Source organism: Emys orbicularis, chromosome 3, assembly GCF_028017835.1.
Source record: "Emys orbicularis isolate rEmyOrb1 chromosome 3, rEmyOrb1.hap1, whole genome shotgun sequence".
NCBI lineage: Eukaryota > Metazoa > Chordata > Testudines > Emydidae > Emys > Emys orbicularis.
The window spans coordinates 160,968,695-160,993,718 of NC_088685.1; the positions used below are offsets into that span (position 1 = coordinate 160,968,695).

The 25,024-nt window shown below is 45.8% G+C and overlaps 1 protein-coding gene across 1 annotated transcript in view; it reads right to left on the reverse strand.

Annotated features, from left to right (window-relative positions):
• The window catches only part of ITPKB (inositol-trisphosphate 3-kinase B), a 100,350-nt gene that overhangs the window by 24,623 nt on the left and 50,703 nt on the right, over positions 1 to 25,024 (reverse strand). The window lies entirely within an intron of this gene.

Here is a 25,024-nt window from a genome sequence, read left to right on the forward strand (position 1 = left end):
AAACATAGGAAAACCTCTTTCAAAGACGCAGTCTTTCCTGAAGAAAGTTGTTTTCCCTAGATTGTTCTGATGGAACACACAGCTAGTAAGAGGCAGAGATATTTCTTATCTCAACACCAGAAGGCTGTGCAAACAATCCGTGCAGGCTATATACAACAACAACAATGGAAAAATGCTTAATTGCACAAGATGAGACAACCAGTGCTTTTGTCCTGGCGACTCGAGAGCAATTGAGTTCAGCTTGGAAGTGCACATTAAAGTTACCTTCATTTGCTCAACCTTAAAAATGCACGTAGGAGAGCAGCTACCTCATTCCATACAGTCTGGAGAACCAAGCTTCATTCCCTATCCATCTGCAAGGGGTGAATGAGTGATCCAACATTCCCAGTCCTTAGGGCATTTACTTGGGGTGAAGTCACAGGCCAGAGTCAGGCAGCTAATATTGTAGCCAATGCATTTAGGAAGAAGGAATTGATCTGGGTGCAGAAAACAGATCAAAGTTTTTAATTTCCTAAGCCATCCCGCTGAAAGTCACCATTGTATGAGTTTGGGGCCACTGCACTCATCAAGGTTGCTAAGAGCAGCTGTATGAAGTCTTAGCAACAGAGAAACACAGATGTGGGGTGGCCACTTATCTGAAGCTCTGAACTCAGTTTTCAGACAGCAGGTTCTCCTACTATCTGGTGTGATTTTATAGAGTGCAGGGCCATGTGGCATTAGAAGTTTTAACATTAAACCGCAAGAAGCATGCACTAGATTATGCCATTTAAGCATGGACCCAAGTAAGGGGAAGTGTGAAGCTGCTTTGCCTCCTGGGGTAGCCATATGCAAGAGAGAACAGGCTGCACCAGATTTCAGACTGACCTTCCAAAGGGAGTAAGGGTGAGGTAGGGCCAGGTATCTTTGTGGGACACAGTGAGAGAGCAGTCCCTGCACTCCACGGGGTGTCAGGCTGTTGCATGGGATGCACAATGGAGGGAGGGGACAGGGTGGGAGGATCTGGACAAACGATCTCTCCCACCAGAGTGCCTGGATTGGCCACTCACCCTTCCAAGTAGTTATTGGGGAATCAGGGGTGTCAGTCTGGTCCTGGGCTTGTTTATAGACCAAATGTTTGTCAAGGAAGCTTCCAAAACGTTAAGATCACCCGGGGCCTCTGTCTCTCTTGCACTTTGCTGTTCAGGATTTATTTATTCAAGCTGCAACTTTGCCAGGTTGGATCAAGAATGCAGAAGGCAGCTCCCTACCTGACATGTGGATGAACGCTTTCTTTCCAAGTAAAATGCCAGAAGTTGTGTGCTTTGGCTGTTCTTTGTTCTCTCTTGGCAGAGTGCACAGGGGCTTTCCCCCTCCTTTTGTTTTCAAAATAGTAACACTGAGTTCTGACTGTCACTGATTAATTAATTAATTAATTTATTTATTTTAAAAAGGACTCCAGTCTGCAAGGGAGTTAGGCTTCAGATCAATGCGACCCAACTTGTCTAAAATAAAAGGGGGAATCCTCCCACCAACGCAGAAACATAAGTCACTCAGTCCCAGGATACAAGCCAAGGCAACAACTGTTCTCGAGCCAAGATTTTGTTTTTCGGTGGTTAGAGGTTTATAGCAAAAGCCTTGATGTATTTCAAAGCATGAGCTAAATGATGCCAATTGACTCCTGGAGTAGTGGTGGCCATCTCAATGCCTTCCCCAGCAGAGGCTTTGAGAGATATCCAGATAAGTCCTGCTCTGTCAATTCTGTCTTTCTTCTCCTACACCAGACCCAAAAGCCTTATTGGCAAAGAAAATAGAGTTCTCACAACTCTGGGATGGGCTAACCCCCTGCCCCTGGCAACTGTTTAACCTGGTGTGCTAACTAGCGGGCACTGAACCGACAGAGTGCACTTTCTAGTCAGTTAAGCAAGATAGGGATCTAATGACCAGCTGAACCAGGGTCCAGTGTTGCCTGTCCTCAGCATGTCCACAAGCACAGCACATTCCCACTACTTTACACCCCCAGGAAATGGTTCTGATCCAGATCTAGGACAGGTGTTTGCAAGCCACACTTAAGTGCACAACCCGTTTTCAGAGTTACTGCTTTTCCAGCAGGCTTGTACATACTAAACAGTACCTCAAGCCCTGCCAAGCAGTCAGACCTTCATCCAACCAAGGAGGTGCGACGATAGGGGAAGAACCTGAAGTGTTACTGAGTCAGTGGCCTTGTATTTCAGGGGAGGAGATGTTTACTTGGATCAGCTGTGCAGAGGATTTTGAGTAGAGCGGCAGTGTTTGTCTCAAACTGCAGAAGTCAGCTCCAGTTGAATTCAAATGACCTTGGTGAACAGGAGTACACTTGTGTGCCTATGACTTGCTAGAGTTGTCTATGGGGATATTTGGGAAATTTCAGGCCATGATTTGCAGCGTTTCAAGTTGGCTCTGGTGTGTGGGAATAAGCAGCCTATTATAGGCTCAGCCTATCAAATACCATGTGACCTACCCAATGTCACAGTCCACCCCACTCCTCAGTAGCCATTTCTACCGGTTTCTTAGAGGCATAAATTCACTTGAGCTCTCCCAGTGCAGAAGACAGGGTGTGCTTAGTCTCTGCCCTTGCAATTGCTTTGGGAGCCATCTTTATTTTACATTTGGCCTGAGATAAGCACTTCCCAGCTTTACAAGGAAAAGTTTGCTTCACCAATAGAGATCTCTTGTGCCATCAGCCCAAGGCCTACAGTGTATTATTCCCAGCCCAGAATGCCAGAGCAGCTTGTTCTGCTGGCTAGAATTGTATTGGTTGGGTGAAAAACAAGTGTTTGGCTTCTCTATTACTGTAGTGGTTAACAAGCAAGGATTTTTGCCAGGGACAATTGCCCTACTGAACTGGGGAGCTGCCTGACACTTCTGTCCACTGTAAAATGAGATCTAACATCTCCTGGAGGAGACCAGGGATTATTTTACTCTGTCAAGTTTCATCGTGACCACAAACCTTTCTGTGGCCCCAGAATCCACAAACCTTCCCCCTCACGGGAGTCACTCTCCCAGCCCACTCTTCACCCCACAGCTTTCCCCTTCCCTATTCACATCTCCCACATGGCTCCAGGCTTGTCTGCCTAGGTACACAGCGCCCTCATCCAAAACACATCCTGACGCAAGGGGGGCTCCAGGCCCTTGGGGTGCCCAAGCATTCCCCCCCCACACACACATGCACACACACACTCCTGCTGGCACCTGCGAATGGGAACACAGCAGTCCAGGCAACAACGTTTTTTAAACAGGCCCTTTGGTGAGGTGTTCCATGGAAGAGCATCACCTCCAAGCTTTAACGTAACTGTTTGTTTGTACTTCAAGAAGTTATTCCGAGCTAGGTATAAGATCAAGCCTACAGTTACCTGTGTAGGTCAGACTGCATATGTAGTTACTAGGAGAGTGTTACTTGCAGGTGGTTGACAGATATTCAGAGTAAATTATTCTTTAGAACATCAGGAACCAGCCTATTTGGAAGAGTCATGTGGTGTTATAGAGCACTGGTAGGGTTACCATACGTCCGGATTTTCCCAGACATGTCCGGCTTTTTGGGCCTCAAATCCCCGTCCGGAGGGAAATCCCAAAAAGCCGGACATGTCCGGGAAAATAGGGAGGTAGGGCCCGGCGGTGTGGGGCCGAGGGTCGGCGCGGTGCTCGGCCGGGGCTGGGGCCGGGGGCGCGGGGCCGGCGCGGTGCTGGGCTGGGGGCGCGGGCACTTGGCCGGGGGCCGGGGCCGGGACCGGGGTCGGCGTGGTGCTGGGCCGGGGGCCGGGGCCGGGACCGGGGCCAGCGCGGGCGCTCGGCCGGGACCAGGGTCGGCACGATGCTCGGCCGGGGCCGGGGGCGCGGGGCACGGGGCCGGCACGGTGCTGGGCCGGGGGCGCGGGCACTTGGCCGGGGGCCGGCGCGGTGCTCGGCCGGGGGTGCGGGCACTTGGCCGGGGGCCGGGGCCCCAGCCGAGCGGGAGACGCCGGGGCCAGAGCCTCTTGGCCTGGGCCGGCCGGCCGCCAAAGGGAGCCGCTCGGCCAGGGGGCCGGACTGAGCCGCGCTGCACCCCGCCCCAGCTTACCTGCTGCCTCCCTGTTTCAGGCTTCCCGCGAACATTTGATTAGTGGGAAGCAGGGGAGGGGGAGGAGCAGGGGGCGGAGCGTTCAGGGGAGGGGGCAGAGTTGGGGCGGGGCTGGGGAAGGGGCTGGGGAAGGGGCGGAGTTGGGGCGGGGCCGGGGCCCCATGGAGTGCCCTCCTTTTTAAAAATTAAAATATGGTAACCCTAAGTGAAGTGTCAGTTGGTACACAAGATGGTGGTTTTGATGAAGTTATGCATGTGCCTGACCATTTCAGGAAGGCTTGTATGCACTGAAGTCAATGGCACTACGCGTGGTTAAAATGAAGCACGTGTTTAAGTTCTTTGCATAATCAGGGTCTATGACATGCACAGCCATGCTGCATGTATGCTGTCCTTAGGTGAGGTTCAGAAGAGCCAGTTCTCCAGTTAATGGTGCAAGGGTTAATTTAATATAACTTTGCAGCACCACTAGAGAGTGCATAAGTGGGGCAGCTAGGGAAGGTGTTATAAATGTAGTGTGCTCTCGCTGCATCTAATCTGTTTTAACAGCAGCAGCAAATACAGAGTGATTAGCTATTTTGTGCTAAACTATTCAGCAGTGATGAAAAAATATTCAATGAAGAGCCCCATGGGGCAGGCTAAGACACTTATGTGGCAGTGAGGCTAAATATTACAGCTATAGAAGTAGACTCTCTAGACTTACTTCTGCAAGAACTCTTAGTACCTGCAGATTCACTACATCTCCCTCGGTCCCAATAAGGCAGTAGCTACTGACTAGCTTTCGTCTGTGCATCTTTGGATGCTAGTTTGGGGCCAGTCCGGCTAAGTGCCCTAGATGGGGAGGAGGGGTAGCTCAATGCCTTTCAGGGTCAGACATTTAATTCTAGTGCTCCCTTTTGGCATATGGGGGAGGAGGGTAGAGAAAACACCGTTTTATCTACTGTGTTTACCTTACTTATCGGGAGGCTAAGACAGGCTGTGGGCTTCCCCTATCTGTCGACAGAGCTTGTATGGAAAAAACAGACAAGAACTCAGTGCCAACCCAGAAGTTCAGAGGAAATATTTTGTTTCATTAGATTAAACAAAATGTGACTGATGAGATTGAGGTTTGCTGTATATTTGCCCTATGGCAGATGGCTCTTTCAAGCAGGTGAAGCATGACTGGTCAAAGGAGTTGCACCTGCAGAGACCCTCCTTCCCTCTCCCTTTCCTGGTATATATTTTGAAGGGGTTTTATTGACATTATTTCCCTTATAGATTGCTTTGTGAGTGACTTCCCCTTACTCCATATTGAGCCAGAGATGTGTGGCAACCAGGTTAATTAGCTGCAATTATGGCATCCAACAGTTTTATAGGGCCAATTGTTCCTGCAAATTGCTTGAGTCAGGCTTGTACTGAATTATTTCCTTATTGTTATTTAATATGAGCACATTATGTTAGCCAAGACTGAAGTCGACCTCAGGCTTGGAAGAGGATGAGAGTCCAGAGGCACTTTCAGTCAGTGATTATTCCATATCCTAAAAACAACGTCACTCCAGTTAGAACGTGAAAGAGTCTGGAGTCAGAACAGACCGAGGGAGATGTCAAGAAGAGCTGAGGCAGTCTTTACAGGAGGCTGTGATCCACAGTCCAGTGCAGTAGTGCTGAGCCGCCACTGTTTCCACTCACTTCATGGGAGCTGCAGATGCTCAGCTGTTCTGAAAAGTCAGGCCCTAATTATATTGCATCCATACTGGAAAGAGTGAATGGATAAGGGGAGTCAAGGACAGAGGCAGGGATAGAACCCAGGTTCCTAACTCCACTTACAGACACTCCCTCCCCCTTTAGGATTTGACAGTTTACCCTCTAGGTTTCCATTTTCACAAGTAGACACGGCAGGAGGGAGTGAACTTGAGTAACTTCTAAAATTCATGCAAGAAACTGGTACTGAGTTTTACGTTTGCTGGGCAAGCAAGCTAACTAGTTCCTAGACAGAGCTTGGCAAACGTATGATTACATACAGTGGGACGGCCGGCCAGAGCAGAGGCCTGGACTCAGTGACCCAGGAGGCCCCTTCCAGTCCTACGTCCCTATGTGCGGCACGTTAACAGTCAACAATCCCCAGCATTTACTGTCCATGGCCACCCATGCATTTAATGATGTCCTTAAAATGACCACTGCAAGCCATTCACTTCTCGTGCAATGCTTGAAAGACTGCAGTGTCTGGAAAACCTGCCGAGAACTTTGTCCCCCACACTACCCTCACGCGCAACCCCCCCCACCCCACCCCTTAGGCTTGCTAGGAGTCACAGTGTGCAATGTTCAAAATACCCTCAAGGGATCAGTGCACACCTGCAGTGCAGCAATTCTCTCTGCCCCTTAGATTTAAAGTGAAAGCATCAGCCCCACCAAAAAGGGAACTCCAGCCACAGGGGTTGCTTGGTTGCACTGTGACAAGTCACACAAAGTTCAGTGACTTTCAGCAGAACTTGTGAGTGCTTTTGGGGCATGTGGGGAGCGGGGAGAGGAGGGTTCAGTGAAGCACATTTCAGGATTAAAGGTTAGTGATTTGCTTCCAGAACCTTCTGCCTTGTCTCACAATAGAGAAGGGCAGATTTTGCACAACATTCATCAGAGTACTAAAAAAAGCAGAGAGTGTTTGCCCACAGAGTTCACTGTATGTCAGCCTGTTCTGAGGCCATGGTACACGCAGCCAAGGGAAAAAAGGCCATTTAGTTTTCCATGTTTAAAAGAATGAATGTGTTTTCTTTCAGTTTTTAAAAAGTAGTTAAGGTTTCCCTAGTGATGATTGTTTCCCTACATGAGGAAAAACCTTGTACCTCCTGAAGCGATAAGAAGGACAGCTTTATTCATTGTATAAGCTGCTGATGTGCAGATTGCAACAGCACAACCTGTATGCAAGCCCTGGCAGGCAGATGCTTCCGGATGAATAGCTCATTTCTGCAACCAAGTTTGTAAACCTGTCTTCAGAGCACTGGAATGTTCTGGCACACAAGGGAGCAAAACAGTGCTGACCTAAAGAGACTTTAAATAGAAGACACTAGGGTGGCATTCCCAAAGGAATCTATAACAGAGCTCAATTGTGCTCCTTCCTTTTAGAGTGGAGAATTTGCTATTCCTTCTTCCCAATCGTGGGGAAAGAAGAGAGACCGTGATCTCATGACTTCTCTGGTTCCATCATCAGACCATTCCTACTCTCCATCGGCTTCCATATTGTACATCCAGTTGGTCCAATCAGCAACTTTGCTGTCCCCTGCCATTGTGAGAGTCACAAAAAGGGCCCACGCCCTCACCTCACTGGAAAACAGAAGGCAATGAACTGCCCTTGAGATCTTCAGCAGTTGATACTCCGTATTATACCCATGGTCCCTCACCTAGGAACCCCCCCTTTCCCGTGTCACTTGCTGGTATGGACGCACTGGCTAGAGATGGGTTTATTTGTTAGAGCACTAGCTCAAAAGGGAAAGGCTTTGGATCTTTTTTTTTTTTTTTTGTCTAGTCAAATAGGCATTTAATTCATGCATATGCGGGATTCAACCTCAGCAGTTCATTCAAAATCTGGTCCTAAGCAAATGCCCGTCCAGTTCTTACACTGCACGCATCACTATGGTAAATGCAAAGCAAAGATACTCTTATGACTAATGCCCGATTTTGCACAAAGGATCGTCAGTGGTTAGGGCATTAGCCTGGGACTCTGGAAACCCAGGTTCAAGCCCCTGCTCCACCACAGACTCCCTGTATGACCTTGGGTAAGTCACTCTACGCCTCTGTAACATGGAGATGATAGCTGTGCCCTACCTTAGAGGGGTGACGTGGGGACAAATACATTAAAGACTGCAAAGTGATCAGATACTATGGTATAGTACCGAGGATAGATCTGCTCTCACCACATCTCCTGGAGAGTCCATCATCACACACAGAGACTTGGTACTGCATGGATATGGTAGTGTGTGTATTATTTCTGTGAAGTTAGACGCTATGCTTTTTCAGAATCAGTATAATTCTACATAACAAGGGCTTGTTCACCCTGTCAAGCTGTCCTACAGGGCCAATGAGCTTGAGTACCAACCTCAGGGCAGCCTGTTAAGAGCCAGGACACAAACCCCAAATTGGTTATGAGTTCTACACTTAGATTTTTCCAACTAATCATCAAGTGTAAACTCCTCAGGCACTATAACAGCCTGAAAATGGAGTCACAGACAGTCTCCTTGGGTACTATGATCTGTCTCGCCACCCAGGTGAGTCTGCTTTTGTGATAAATGGTCACTTACACCCCTAATCACAGCAATATTTAGGTTACTTCCAGTCCCAAAAGACCAGTCACTTACCCTAGGTCAATTGCACCTTAGATCTCACACCAAAGACACTTGTAGCCAACCTATTGAACTATATACAGATTTATTAATAGGAAAGGGAAAGAAGAGAGTTATTTACAAGGATAAAGCAGGTAAACATACATACACAAATGAGTTACAATCTTAAATATCCAATGTAATAGAAATTTCTATGCTAAGCAAGCTCTAGGTGTCCTTTAGAGCTAACCCAGGCTAAGCACTAGGGATCTTTTGCTTATGCCTAGTAATCCTGGCCCCCCAGAGTCCAAGCAGCATAAAGATACAGCTCCTCCTTGTTATGTGTTTTTATTCCCTTCCCCCCTTCTGCGTTGAACTGCAAACTAAGCAGATGGGAGGAATTCACTTGCAAGACTCAGCTTCATGGAGGTGGGGGCGGTGGCGGTAGAGTAAACAACAAATCTTTTGTCATCTAAATATTCCACTCTAATCAGTCTGATGTCGATAGGCCTTCCTTGACAGGCAGGACATCACACCATCTGTTGGAGACCAGCTTTTCACATTAACTAATGTCTCCCTCCTGTCTGGTGATTTACACCGTTACACAGGCTTACAATGCAAATGCTCAGCTATTACCTTACAATCTGGGATACAGATTGTCTAAGTGAGATTAATGCAGCAACTCACAAGTATTCAATGAAGTCCAAACATAGTCTGATAATTCTAATATCTGTTTGAACAATGCTAACACACAGGTGAGCCAGACTGATTTCATCTATGGATTTGTCAGTGTTCAACTGAGGCATGGAGATCTTGACATGATCTGGCACCTGGTCTCCCAGCATCACAACCCCAACACAAAAATGACATAGGAAGGGGTGTCACCGATGCTCCTGAATACACCTCAGGGTCCCCCTATCCTTGACAAAGCAGCAGCCACTACATTTTCCTTTCCCTTGATATGGATGATCTCCCTGTCAAACTTCTGTAGAACTAGACTCGAGCATAATAGTCTCAAATTGGTCCCTTTGGCGCAGTGCAACCATATTAGCCGTGAGTGGCCCGTTAGAACCTTACATTTTCTATTATACAGAGAAGGCTTAAGTTGCGTAATAGCCCAAACTATGGCATAGCACCCCACTCGATGACAGCACAGTTCTGTTCAGTGGGGGAGGGGGTCAGTTTTTTACTCAAGGCAATGAGATGCCTCTTCCCCCCACCCCATCCTGCATTAGCACTGCACCTAATCCAATCTTAGAAGCATCAGTGCACAGCACAAAGGGTTTGCTGAAATCAGGGCTGACCAAAACTGGCTCTTTAAGGACATAAAAGAGGCTTTGTCTAAAGCCCTTTTCACAGGCCCGGCTTCCCCTTTTTTGTAAGGTCTGTTATGGGGGCCACAACATCACTAAACCCCTTTACAAACCTTCGGCAACAGTTGGCCAGATTGATAAAGGATTAGACCTGCTTCTTGGTTTGTGGGACAGGCCAATTCCAAATGGCTTCTGATTTAAAGGGTCAGGGCAAACAAACCCACTGCCCACACAGTGCCCTAAATAAAGATAGCCCCCATCTTGCATGACCTTGGCTTCTTGCATTATCTCGGACACCCCTGACAGTGAGGTTGGCTTCTCTAAGCCTCTATAATTTAATTCCTGCATGGTTCTGATGGTCTTGCCAAGAGTCATTTGTCTACACAGGCCCTGGCAAAGGTCTTTAAACCCTGCAGCTCCTCACTGACAAACCTCTGAAAGGTAGCCCCTGTATAAATTAACCCAAAAGGCATAATCTTAAACTCATATAAACCAGATTCCTCTATGAAAGCTGATTTTTCCGGTGCATCAGCATATAAGGTAATTTGCCTATGTAAATTAGTCAAATCCAGAGGACTTATAAATTTTTTATAAATCTCATGGTTTTATCCTTTTTAGGCACCATCATAATAGGAGATGCCCAGGGGCTTTCTGATTTAGAGATCACTCATGTCTAGCATGCTCTCCACTTCCTCCTGAATTTGTCTTTGCATTTCACCTTTAGCATGGTATGCTCTGCTAGGAGCAGGGTGGGGCCCATTAGTTTTAACGGAATGCACTATTTTGTTAGTTAAACCTGGTCAGTTGGAAAATATCTGCCTGTGCTATTTTAGGAGGGCCAACATTTCCTCCTTTTGGGTTGGGTTCAAACCCTTCCAAATCTCGATGCTCTAAGGAAGAGATTGCCCTGGACTCTCCCTGACCAAATCAATTAGAGGGGCAGTAAATGTTTCCTCATCAGCACAACAAATCATATTCACCACCATCTCTCTCTTATATGGTAAGCTTTCAGCCATTTGACATGTACTATCTGCACAGCTCCCACCCACGCCAGGGCGTTTCATTACATCCTAAGTGATCTCATTCACTCTATCACCTCAAAAGATCCATCCCAACAATCGTGCATCTTGTTTTTCATCACTGAAATCAACACTAGCACCAAGTCACACATATTGAAAGACCTTTCTCCAGCATGCCTGGCAGACCAAGCTTTCCGAGACACCTGACTCAACTCAAAGTGCTGATGCACTAAGTCCATCGTAGCCCTTACATTCTCTTCAAAACAAGTGACATGCTCCCCTACAGGCTGTCCTGACTCTTCCGTACTATGCTGCCTAGATCCTTAATTAAATCAAGGTGTCCCCTCACTTGTCTCCCATAAAGGAGGTCAAAGGGGGTAAACCCTGTAGACTCTTGGGGTATACTCCTGTATGCAAATAATAAATAAGGGAGTGACATGTTCCACTCACTCTCTTCCCAGGTAACATACATCCTCAGCATAGACTTCAATGTCCCATTGACTCTTTCTACCAGACTGTTAGTCTCTGGATGATAGGTGGTGGCCTTTATATGCCTCGCTCCACACAACTCCCATAACTTTTTGAAAACTACAGACGGTCGGATGAGGTTTCCCTGCTAAAAATGGGGATTAGGTTCAGTAGCCATAGCTTCAGCTTCTATATTAGCTAGTGCTGTGGATTCAGGGTAGCTGGTGTCCACCACAACCAGTATATACTTCTTTCCACTCCTAGAAGGATTGGGTAGTGGTCCCATGATACCTAGAGACACTCAGGCTAACACCTCCTTAAGGATGGACAATGGTGGCAAAGGTGCCTTGCAGGGTTCCTTTAACCTCTTATGCTTCTGACATAAGAAGATTCTAACACTTTTTTACTGTCTCAAACACGAGGCCAACAGAAATTCTGTTGGAGCCTATCACAGGTTCTCTCCACCCCTAAGTGTCAGGCAAAGGGCAATCACTTGCAAGACTCGCCTTCATGTGTGGGAGGAGGGGAGAGGGGAAGAGAGCTAAAGAACAAAGTCTTTTGTCCTCTTCAATGTTCAACTCTACTCAGTCTGGTGTCGATGAGCCTTCCTGGCCAGGCAGGACATAACACGGCCTGTTGGAGACCAGCGTTTCACACTAATTCATGTCTCTCTCTCCTGTCTGGGGATATACACCGTTACAAAGGTTTACAGTGCAAATGCTCAAATAGTACCTTACAATATGGGATACTGGTGTTATAAGTGAGATTAATGCAGCAACTCACAGATATTCAGCAGAGTCTACACACACAATCTTATGATTGAAATATCTATTTTAACAGGGGTACGGTGAACCAGACTATTTTCAGCTATGTAATTATCAGTATTCATCAACATGGGGACCTTGGCATGAGCTGGCACCCGGTCTGCCAGCGTCACACAAGATACAAGCCGCTCCCTTTAACCTCAGTGGGAGTGATCTCCAGCTGGAGAAGGAGGAACAGCCTCTCCACGAGCCCACCCTCCCAGAACTTTACCCCTAACACGGCACAGTGCTCTGCCTTCTTAGCTATTCCTGCTGACCTATGAAGGCTGCTGCAGTAGCCCTGATGCTACTTGTGGAATCTAGTAACATCTGTTTGGATCACTGAAAAATATTCCAGCATATTGGGGGATGGCAGCATGCAAGGCAGCTAGACTCCTTCTTCATGCCACCCATGCAGGAGAGAAGAAAACAGGCTGAAAAAAAATGCAGACATGAGAGAATGAATTCTCTGGTCTACTATAGATTAGAAAGAGATATAGCAGTTGAGGGAGCCGACAGAGTATATACGTTATCCTCCGCATTTCTGTAAATTACTGTGTGTTTACAGTCCAAGCCTCAGCTTCCTAGCTGTAAAATGGGGACAATGATACTTACCTCATTTACAAAGCACTTTGAGTACGTCGACGTAGCATTTTGGAGCCCCTCGGAGGGGCCTTCCAGGCCGACCTGGGTTGACAGACTTGGACTAGCAGAGCTTGTGCTAGCGCTCTAAAAATCGCTGTGCAGCCAGCACTTTGAAGCTGGGGCTCGGGCTCGGGTGGCCACCCCGCTCTGCTGGCTTCAGCGCCTGCACCACAGCCAAGCCGCACCTTCACCGTGCTGTCTACACAGCTATTATTAGAGTGGTAGCGTGGTGGTCAGCCCGGGGTTGACAGGCTGACTCCCGCGGGCTCCAAATGCCGTGCAGACGTGCCCTTTGACATCTGTGGATGGAGAGCATCATGGAAGAGCTAGATATGATTGAATTTTACAGACAATAAGTCTCAATCATAGGTTTTTCATACTGCTGGCTATCACTGTAGTGATAAAGCCTCAATACTTCCCCATTTCATAGTAGGAGAAACAGAAGCAGAGAAGTTATTTACCTAGGGCTTTACAGAAAGTTGAGGGTAAAACTGGGATTAGAACTCAGAATTTACTGAGCTCCAGACCCATGAGTACGTCTCTATTATATATTTCCTCCCATGAGTACGTCTCTATTATATATTTCCTCCCAAGAGAGCCCTTACTTTAAAGTAACAGCTGAAAACTTCCTAATATGGATTAGTCATAACTGGCCTTCCAGTAAAGCTGGTTGAATTATTAATTGCAAAAGAGTTAGATAACTTTAGCCTATTTCTGTTTGGGAACCAATCCAGATTTCAGTGAATGTATTTGTCATTCATTAAGTATACACTAATTCCTTTGGCTAGGCAGTTCTCAGCCCAAGAGTCAGAGTAGTTCATGAACAGCCACTCGTTATTTTAGGCGGCCATCCACATACTGAAGTCACATGGTTTTCCTGCTCCCTCAACGGATGGCAAGCTTTAAACTATTTGAACTCTATCAATCATAAATACCCTTGCTGGCAGTCAGAACTGCACACTCCAAGCACCTATCCCCCCCCAAATCCAGGAGACCTGCAGCCCATTGGTGTGAAGTGCTCGTGAATAGTAAGCAAAGCATAGAGCAGCTATTCACTTCAGACAGCTCCGTTTTGCACACTCGACAAATGCAACACATTCTCCTGGAGCCTGACCCAACACCACTCATGCCAATGGAATCTATGCCATGGACTTTGATGAAGCAGCATTAGGGCTCTAGAGACTTGTTTGATTTCTTTACAACAGCAGCATTGTGCACTACATCCCCTGTTTCTCCATCTCCAAGTTTGACTTCAGCTCAGCAATTGCCTCTGCTGTAGTCTTTCTAGCTTGACATTAAAAAGCATGAGCCAGAGACTAGTGCTGGTCCACAGAACTGCCTGAAAGTGCTGAAGCAATATTGATTTCACCATTTCCCATTGTCATTTTATCTGCCCTGCAAGGACACTTCTTACCCCTCTCCCCCCACACCCACACCCAGCCTCACCCAAATCAACCAGTAACTCAACCCCTGGCCACTCAGCTAGTATAGACTCTGAACTGGAATTACAGTGGGTTACCATCTGAGTTTTGAGAACAGAACTCATCCCTTCTTGCTGGGAAATGCTTATTTCAGCTCCAGTCATATTTGTGACTAGAATAGCTGAACTAAAACATCAAGCTGGTATGCAATTTCAATAGTCCCAAAAGAGTCTAGGGCTTCAGTTTGAAAGCCACATGATATTCAGCTCTTAAAAAGCCACCCAGAAAGTTTCTAGGTGGATGGCAACTCTAACAGAGAACAGGTTCATGGTAAGAAGCCTACCTGGAATACGAGAGACAGCTATGCATTTGGAGGGGAGATAGCTAGCAAAGTGGTCAACTGTGGGGAAATGCTCAATGTTGCTGCTTTGTATTGTACATTTGGACACTGCTGCCATGACCAGGAGAAAGCATACAGTGCTCATAAAGTGTACAAGTGCTCACAGTAAATGCAATGATAAGAGAGTCAGAAGTACCTCTTAGATATTTTGTATATCTCTCTCATTTTGTAGTGGGTGGGTTTTAATGGGCTAGTTTGTTTAACCCAAAACACTGTTATTACTTTACAGATTCCTTAGAGATATTTGGTCAGTACCATGGAAGATGAGATAGCCAGTTGGCAGACGAGTCCAATATGAACTACTAATACTTGGACTTGGAGTTCTGTGCTGGCTTCATATTCACTTCTGGATGCAGTTCAAAGTGTTGCCTACTAGCTATAAAGGCATAAGTGGCTGGGAATTTAGGTAGTAGGAGACTCTTCCCATGTGTATCACTATAGCAGTCATCCCTGGAACTGAAGTCCCCAAGGTAGGGCATTCTTGGTGGATTGCCGTCATCTTTGGAGCTTACTCCTAGTCCCAGGCCTACCTTGGGCAACTTTTAAGGCATGATGATACAAGATGTGTCTGTTTAGACTGGCGCTGTAAAAGGCAGAGATGATATTGGCCAATGGAGGAGCTGACTGATTTGTAGCATGTTGATTAGCATGATAAAATAGTGAATAGTATTCAAGAAGTCTGTAAATACTGGTGTATTGTTTTGCCTATGCTTGGTGGTAGTTTTAACAATGTTATTAAATTACTTAACTTTGCTTTAAAGCTACTTACACGCTATTGAGTGCAAAAGCTCCAAATCCTACTGAATTAGCCCCAGAGTAAAAGCCTTCTAGAACCCCTATTTGGAAGGCATACTCAACAAGAGAACTTCTGTCGTTACAGTGCACTCAGGAACCCCACAACAACTCAAAATGGAAGTACAATATTTTGATTTAAAAATATATTTCCATTCAAGATATTTTGTGCAGTTCATCCCCATTTAACCAGGCAAGTCCATTACACTATTTGCCTTTAGCTAAATTTCACTCTATAAAATAAATATAAATCCCCAACAGAATGAGAAATACTGAATGAGCGTTTTCAACGATTCATGCTTTTTTGGAAAAAAGGGAATTTTTACAGCATTTGCTCTGTGAATCACAAGTTTACCTTAATCACATTTGCTTGGAACAAGCAATTCAGTCACAAGGCCATGTGTTCGCCCACATGCATTGAGCACATGGAGTGTAAGAAATGCATTTTTAAGAGTCGCGGATTATGAATTTCACAGACATGACTGAACCGTATGAATAAGTAATGCTGAATGGCCCTGACCTCTCAATTCCCTTCAAGTCAGCTTAGCTCTTTGGTTTATATTTGGAGTTATGAGTTCATGTTTGGATAGCACTTTGAAGATTTAAAGTGCTATTTAAAGTTTGATTGTTTCTCCCACATTGGAATGGCAACAGCAAATGCTTTGATAAGTGGAGTGAAAACTCTCCACTTCCATGGTAGCTTCTGTAAATCAGAGCCTCTGCTCAACAGCTATTTTGTAACTCATAGTAGTAGTCTTATAAGAACAGGGCACATGGGAGAGATGGGTATGGCCACGGAACAGGGACAAAGGCCAAGGTGACAAATGGTCATCCTGGCTGGAGGCCATCAATAGGATATGTACATTGTGCCAAGCTCAGAGTCTATTTTTTTTAATAAGCAAAAGCCTCCCCTCACTGAATACTGAACACCAATGTAGGTGAATAACTTGTCACTTTCCAGATGTATTCCCAGATAGATGTTTAATCTGCCCTGACATAGCCATGTAAGTGGAGCTGAGTAGAAGAGCAGGATTAGCCCCACATTTGGCAATGGAACCATCTAGCTGGTGCAGGGCAGACCTACAAACTGTCAAGCATACTCTGCTCTGGAAAAGAGTAGCATGCATGTCTGGAGCCTTGCCATGGGTGCCTTCTTGTCTCATGACAGGGCAGGAGCCAGTCTTCCCCCTAGTTTTCTTGAACATTAGGCTGCGTTCTTGCCCTGCTCTGCACAGTGCGGGGGTTGAGGGAAGAGAGAGAGAGAGAGACATTCCCTGTACACTCTTCCCACAGTAAGGCCACTGCGCAATACAGAGGACAATTTGGTCCCAGACTTGCTGGACTCCTGCAGGAATGAGCAGCCTACTTTGTGTCAGCCTGGCTTGCTCCCTGGATTCCTCTTCTATTCTCAGAAAGGAAAGTATCTCAGTGACATCTAAATTGATTGGCAGATTGCAGAAATGGGCAGCGTTTCATTGAGACATTTAAAGGAAACCTGGACAACTGACAAAAATCAATGCTTCTTCACGACTGCCAGAGACTAAGACTCAAACGGGCACCACGTTCAGGTTTGGCCCAGTGTCTGCTATGTTGTATTGATTCGCAGAAAGCATCCATTTGACAGGTCAGGCAGACCCTTCTAGAAATCCTTTAGAGACAATAATGGTCAGATATAGGTGTGACACTGCACCGCATAACCTATCATAAAGATATTATGATATGATTATGGCATAACTATGATGTATTTTATGCAAGATAGGTCATGTAAGATATCATTGAAAAGGTTATGATTTACTGAATATGATTACCCTACTTGTATGCATGTATCAGTTCTGTATCTGAAGTTAGGAATATTGTCTATGTATCTATTAGAAATGTGCTTACACATGGGGAACATCTGCTAGGCAGAATGCACTCAGTCTAAAGGGGTGGCTGGGAAGGGCCCATTCAGGTTAAAGGGCCATTAGGAAAAAACAATAGGCCTTAGAAGAAGCTTATCTCCCTCCCCGGGGGAGGAGAGGGGAGAGGAGGAGGGGAGGGAGGCAGGGCTCCTGAGGATGCTACAAACAGCCTCTGACTCATGGCTGCTATGACACTACAGGCACATGTGACCAGGTCACCTGGTATTGGACACCACCTTGGGATACCAGTATTTTTCCAGGTTTCAGAGTGGTAGCCATGTTAGTCTGTATCAGCAAAAACAATGAGGAGTCCTTGTGGCACCTTAAGCCCACGAAAGCTTATGCCCAAATAAAGTTGTTAGTCTCTAAGGTGCCACAAGGACTCCTCAGTATTTTTCCACTGGCTGGCGTGGGAACCAAGCTTTGAAACAAAGGGTTCCTGCCATATGCAAAGGCTATATAAGGCAGGGGAGTGACATCATCATGGTTCTTCACTGACTCCCCACCCAAAGAGACTCCTCGAAACACCTGAGGAACAAAGACTGAACTGAGGGGAAGTGCTGGACTCAGTGTAATGGGATTTTTAGCCAGTGAACGAAACACCTGGGTATTCCACACTGTAAGTTAGTGCAGCTTGCCTCTTAAGAGCCTGCAACCCGCTTGCATCATCATTTAGGGTGAGAATTTGCTATTCATATCTGATCTATGTAGTATATTAAGCTTAGTTTGCATGTTTTATTTATTTGCTAGGTAATCTGCTTTGAGCTGTTTGCTATCCCTTATAATCACTTAAAATCTATCTTTTGTAGTTAATAAACTTGCTTTTGCTTTGTCTAAAACCAGTATGTGTGGAAATCATAACTCAGGGCAGAAATCTGTTTATATTTCCTCTCCACATAGAGGGAGGGGGCAAATTTCATGAGCTTACGCTGTACAGTTCTCTGTGCAGCGCAAGATGGTATAATTTTGGGTTCACACTCCAGAGAGGAGGTGCATGCCTGAGGAACTGGGAGGTGCCCTACCTGTGCCTCCCCATGCAGAGCTGATCACAGCATCTGTATGTAACTGCAGCTGGGTGTGTCCCTACCTGTTTGTGTGCTGGTAAAGGGCAGGCTGGAGCTTGGCAGCCTAGTCACAGCAGTACATTGTAAAGGGAGCCCAGGCTGGTGGGTCTGGGGGGCTCAGCGGTACCCCAGTTCCAGGTGGCACCCTGGGGGGACCCATCAAAATAGGGGCCAAGCCAAGAAAATATATCTGAAGCTCTGTTCCTAAGTAAGTGGCCTGATTTGCAGAGAGTGCAGAGCACCCAGAAGTTCCCCTTGACTTCAACAAGTCTCTGGAAGCTCAGCACTCTTTGGAAATCTACATAATTTATCTAAGTACCTAAAGATAAGCATTGCTTCTAGAGCCTAGGTACCCATTTATTTTTGAAGTGATTGATCAGGAGTTTTCACCTCGGCAAAAACTGAAGCCATGATACCTTACTTTGGTAGGGGCCCCAATTCCCAGATTGCAGTTGGATTTAGACTAGGTGAACCTGTGACTTTTTGTACCAGTTGTCACATCAGCTGTATATATGCACAACCATCAATGGTGAATGTAGAAGTTCTACATGCACAACTGATGGACTATTGAGCCCCTCGATCTAAGCCTAATTTTTCCCGTGCTACATACCATCTGAATCAAAGACGTGCAAGTGAGAAAAACACTAGTAACACACAGCAGTCACATTCCCACCCTAACTGTAGATTGTATCTGAATTTTATCAGGAGCCAAGTAAATACGTCTATGGGTAACAAGCAATTTTTCTGGACCCATGTTCCATCTCAGAAGACACAGATCCTTTGATTCTCCTCCACCTTTTCAGGTGGCATGCACAGCAACAGGGGCCTCAGAAGTAGAGAAAATTGGTTGAAGAAGCCTATTTCACATGAGTTTATTTTTGTCCAGACAAAATGTACAGTTCACTCAAGTGAGTGAAGAGATGCTTAGTGCCAAGAATGGTATATCTGCAGACCTCCCCACTGCCCTGCCAAATGGGAGCAGGGTTGAAAGGTTAAGTGCTGGTGGAAGGCGTATAATTGGATAGAGGATGTCAGTTTCCAGCAGTGTTCAAGTAGCACAGTATGTATGGTGGAAGTACAAGCTTCTCCATACTGGCTTGGTAACGCAGCTCATCCCAGACCTGGAGGGATCACCTCTTGAGCAGGGTTTGAGCAGATCAGTCTTTGGCACCTCTGGTGGCAGTCTTGGGGCAGGCAGTTAGAACCAATTGTAATATTGGTTGCAACGTGGACATCTGTCCACTAGAAAGAACTCCTCATTTTAGACCGGTTTCCATAAGAGTTGCCTTTCACATTCACTCCTAACCAGGGCTGGATTTGACCCCAAGAGGCCAGGTGAAGGATTCTTTCACACTGCCTATCCCCCAGCCTTCCAGCTGTATTTTGTGCTGAACAGAAAAAATGCACCAAGCACATCAGACATTCCCTTTTATGAACAGCCATTTACACAGACTCTTCTTTTCAGTACATATTAATCAGAAACTGCATTGTAGTCATGTGGTATCAAAGTCCTAGCATGTCAGAATTTGTATTTTTTCCATAAGCCATTTAATTACAGGGTTTGAAGGACTGACATCTCACATGGTCTGCCAGTAACTACCATAGCGCCCCCAATTTACATGTACAGCAACTTCAAATTACTGGGGCTAGATCCTCAGCTAGTGTAAGCTATCATATCTTCACTGAGTTCATTTGAGCTACCTCAGTTTACTCCAGCTGAGGATCTGGATCTCATGGTCATTTTTATATAAACCTATTTGCTCCCAAAGCCTTTTATACCAGCACATTCTTGGAAGTGGGTTTAGTTAACTCAATGGAGAGAGATGTTAGAGGAACTTAGTGGAAGAGTCAGAAGGACGGATCCTCCATCAGCTCAGAATGTTGTGTGGACACCAAGGACCTTTGGGACTAGGGGTGGAGAGACATTTCCATGAGTGGCAGACACACCAAGTGCTCCTTGACCTACAAAAGCAGAAACACTTATGTGGAGTCATATCAGCAGTGGTCAGATCTCAGGGACAGCCTCGTATCAGTTCGTTTTTTATTTAACTAATTCTTTAGAGACTGAAGATGTCCCTCAAACACAAACACACAGGACATTTGTTTATTTGGGAGTCTTCAAAATGTCACGTCCAGGGTTAAGACTAGAATCCTTGATCCAGTTTACTGTATGCAACACCGACTGTTCAAACGGACATGTTGCTCAGCATACGCATTATTATTATAGAAATCAATGGGAAAAAGCTACATTAACACGAGTTCAGGTTGCTTGGTGGTAGGTTGTCCCCTTACAGAATGCTGAGCTGAGCAAAACTCAAACTTCTGAAAACCTGGAAATGCCCAGTTAAGGTTGCCCTTGCAAGCTTAACTCTGCCCTCTTTCAGCAATGCTCCAATATGCCTTGCTAACACACATAGCTTTACTCTGACAACTCCATACCTGATGAAGTGTACAAGATCTTCACCTCCTTTTATAACCCATTTTCTCTCACCCACAGGACTCCCTCTAACACTGGTAAAGGACCAAAAAAAGTGGGGGGAGGGGAAAGTCATCCACATCACCTTCCCTCTCCTCCCCTGCAGCTGGCAGAATGGGAATTATCTGAATACACTCCAGGTGCAGTCAGTGTGTTAGGTGTACCTATTCTAAATGGTGGAGACAATAGTTGGGCCTCCTTGGTAAAGGTGTACTTGGGATATGAGGACAGGTGTGGATTACCTTGAGGTGTGTGACGGAGCTGTCATTGTAATAGGCAGAGATCTGTGTTTGGCACCCTCTGAGGTGCATGAGCAAAGGGAACAGCTGTATGTGTCCCTTCAGGGGGACATCATTTCAATACAGAATTCCGTATGTTATAGAATTAGCAGGGCTGATGGGTGCCCCTGCCCCTATTCTCCCCCAGTTCCCTGGGGGGGGGGGGTATGACTTGAAAAGTTTGCACACCCCTGTACTAACCCCCAGGGCTCCCTCACCTGAGCTCCCAACCTCTCTACCCTCCCCTACCATCTATTCTCATTTATCCCCCCTGAATGTTGCAGCCCCAAACCCTTCTCCTCCTATTCCCCTACTTCTCAGCCTCCAGTACCACTCCTAGGAAGCATTCATCTAATTTCCCCCCCAAAGTTACTTGGGTTACATTCCCCACAAAATAAAATTGCCACCCTCGACTCACATTGTAGCAACCTCCAGCCACTCACTCCAGGACTCCTTTTGTCTTAGTTGGGGGGTTGGGATGAATATGTCCTTAGTTATGTTAATTGAAGGGTGAATTCACGGCCATCAATCTCAAGGAGGTCGGTGATTCATCCAGTCCTTAGTACCTCTCAGTTAAACAGTACAAGGTAGCAGAAGGAAACCTTTTTTTTGGGGGGAAAGGGCGTGTCTGTAACTCAGGAACCACTCAGTCACTTGACCCCAAATTTAGATCACTAATGCTACTACTCTGTGCTTCCATGAGGCACACCAAACTTCAAAGCAGTTTGAGTAACCGTTCAGACTTTAAAGCACTTACAAGAGTTGAGCTTTAAAGCAGTGATTCTCAAACTTTTGTCCTGGTGACCCCTTTCACATAGCAAGCTTCTGAGTGTGACCCCCCCCCTTATAAATTAAAAACACTTTTTAATATATTTAACACCATTATACATGCTGGATGCAAATCGGGGTCTGGGGTGGGGGCTGACTGCTCATGACCCCCCATGTAATAAGCTCACGACCCCCTGAGGGGTCCCAACCCCCAGTTTGAGAACCCCTGCTTTAAAGCATATAAAATGGCAGGAATGGAAACTCTCTAGCCCTTTTTCTGTCTGGGCACATGCACCCTGTAAAACATGTACATTTTCTTAAATAGTGTTCTCAGTTTGGGTGCCCGAGATTTAATGGGGGCCATGCACTACCTTGGCTAAAACTCGACAGATTGACTATTTTGATCCACGTCACAACAATAGTTTGATCTCTAGCTCTGTGCAAAACACCCATCTAGAAACTTTCTGGAAAATGGGTATTTTTTCAGGGCTTCTATTACTGCAATCCCTAACTCAAATGACCCCAAGTTTGGGTCTCTAGTCCTTCCCTGCACCCTCCTGAGACACATCAGATTTAAAGGAATCTGAATAAGCATGTCAATTTTAGAGGACTTAGAAAGGTCAACCTTTAAACAGAGGTCATGCGGCAACCCTACCTCTAGTGGAGAAGTGTCATGACCACAAGGGAAGACATCTACACAAATAGGCAAGTAAAACAGTTATCCTTGCTGAACAAGGGGAGGGCAGTAATGATATTCAGATGTGGTCAGAGAGCTGTGGTTTCCCTTTAAATTGACAAATATGGCAGATGAGTAGGCAGCACACAGCGTGGGGAAGGCAGGAGGGGCAGGGCTGGGAGAGGAAATTGAGACAAGCCAAGATGATTCTCGAGTTGCTGGCAAATTGGCAAGAGGGTTTCCTATACTTCTCTTACTTTGCCTTTCAAGGCAACCTGTCTGCTTTGGGTTGTCAATTCCAACTACTCAGCTAGGCTTCAATGAATTTTAAATATAGTGACGAGCCCACAGATTCTGGTCTCCATGGAGCAAAAAGGAACACTGTCAAAACTGACCAACCCAAAACATAACTAAAATTGTTCTGAACATCGATGGCTAGTTTCAGCTGAACCCACACTGACGCACAGAGATATAGCCAAAAAGACAATCAGAGGACTTTAACCCTAAACACGTAAGGAACTTGAAAGAAAATCACTCTGTATGCAGCTCCTACGTAAGAGAGTAGAATCTAAAGGGCAGATGCCCAGAAACACCACCCAAAAACTTTTCCCAAAAAAGCCACTGATTCCTGTATGCAGTATCCCAGCAAGGCCAGGTGAAGGGGACAATGATAAGTACTTCAGCACACTCAGGTTAAAAAAAAGAAGAAAAAAAAGACCCTGAAAAGACTCAGAAAGGAATTTACTGCTTTAACTCATGTTTACAGTGTTCCACTGGGTGCTAAGGAGGAAGTGGTTTCTGTAACCCAAAGGGGAAATGCTCATCTGAAACAGGAAAATGGAACTTTCTTTTGAGCATTAATAATGGAAAACTGTCTGCAGGGCTGCTTACACAACTGCTGGCCAGTGCGAAGAGAAAATTCCAGGAAAATTTTACCATTGTGGAGTAAGCCCATTATGGATCATCTATAATAAAGATTCTGCTGGGGCCAGATTCTGTCCTTAGCGACACCTGTGCAACCTTACTGAAGTAGGAGTATGTGAAGCTAAGATGAAGCACTGCAATTGGAATTTGGATCAAGTGCTGCTACTTCCATGGTGTAGATCTGGAGTAACTCCACTGGCTTCAAATTTACATAAGTGTAAGAGAGCGGTATGGATATTGACATAACTAAGGGCCAAGTTCCAGACTACAATCCAGCCCACTCTCCCACAGTTGTATTGATTCTGCTGGAAGAAAGAAATTTGTGGCTCTTGGATGCGGCCTACAGGTATAGCAGGAGAGTGATGCAGATGCAGAAAGCTATGTTTGATCTATTAGGAATGAGGTGGGAAACATTTAATCATCTCCTCTCCTTATCGACTCTTATTTTTTTCATGTGTCTCAGCAACAAATGTTGGATGAAACTTTAGGGCTGACCAGGTATTTTAAAAGGAGATTCCATCTAGCATAAACAGCTGATCAATATGTACTGAGGAGGGTGTGAGTGAAAGGGGCTAGCAGTCATCGCTGGTATGCTCTGCCAAACAGAGAGCTACCTTGTAGATCAGTCAGTGAGAGAGCAGCATGTTGACCCTGGAGAGGGCTGAACACACAGCAGCTGCTCCGCAGTGGGGATGGTGAGACTTCTCTTTCGTTAAAGGGAACAGAACACAGCAAGCTTCGGACACTAAAAGGTAAATATACCGCTGACTATTCACTTAAGTTTGGCCAAAACTGGAGTGCTAGTTTCAGCAAATGAAGTGATAAGTTAGTTTCACCATTTCCAAAGGTGAAATATGATTTACACACCCTCAAACCTTTCTGCTTGTTCCGAGGAGCTACAAGAACATTCGGGGGAACGATGTGCAACTTAACAAATATGGTTCAGGTGTTCTCTTACAAAATAACAAAGGGTATTTTTGCCAGTTAAAACACAAGACATGACTGACCTTAGACTACTTAAAAAGGGGGATGTCTCCCATCTCCAACAGAAATTCCAATGTCTAGCTCTCAAAGCAGCCATTACTTCGGGGACTAAGGTACACCAGCCAAGAAGCCAGAGTTCTTGGAGTGAAGGAATCATTAAAGTTAGGAGAAGCTTCTGCCAATACTGGAATTCATCCATTTATTATATGAAACCTCATAGTGAGTTGTCCCATCTCTGTTCACCCCCTGAAGAGGTGCTGGAATGGAGACCTCTCCCTCTGCAAAGGCAGCTGCCGCCTGGCACACTTTCCAGTTCGATATCATTGTATGGACAGGTGGGAAGGAAAACAGGGACTGGATGACTTTATACTCTCTGTGCTCACAGCCAGTAACGATGACTGTCTCTAACCAGTACAAGAACAGCATCCTTAGCTTTCTGTGGTTTCAGACATGAAGTGATACAAGATTGCTTTTAGGGGTGTATGTGAAGGAATAGTTAGCCCCAATAAAAATGTTAATTTCAATGTTTTGGAACAAGAGAGAGAGGATTAGATTAAAGTATATTAAGCTCTTTGGGGAAGGACCCTGTCTTTTGTACAGCACCTGGCACAATGAAGGTCTGATCCTTATTGGAAGCACCTAAAGGCCACAACCATTATTGGATCTGCATTCTGCCTGGGACACACTGCCTACATGGAGACAATGTGAAAGAGCCCAAAAATTAGTAAGAG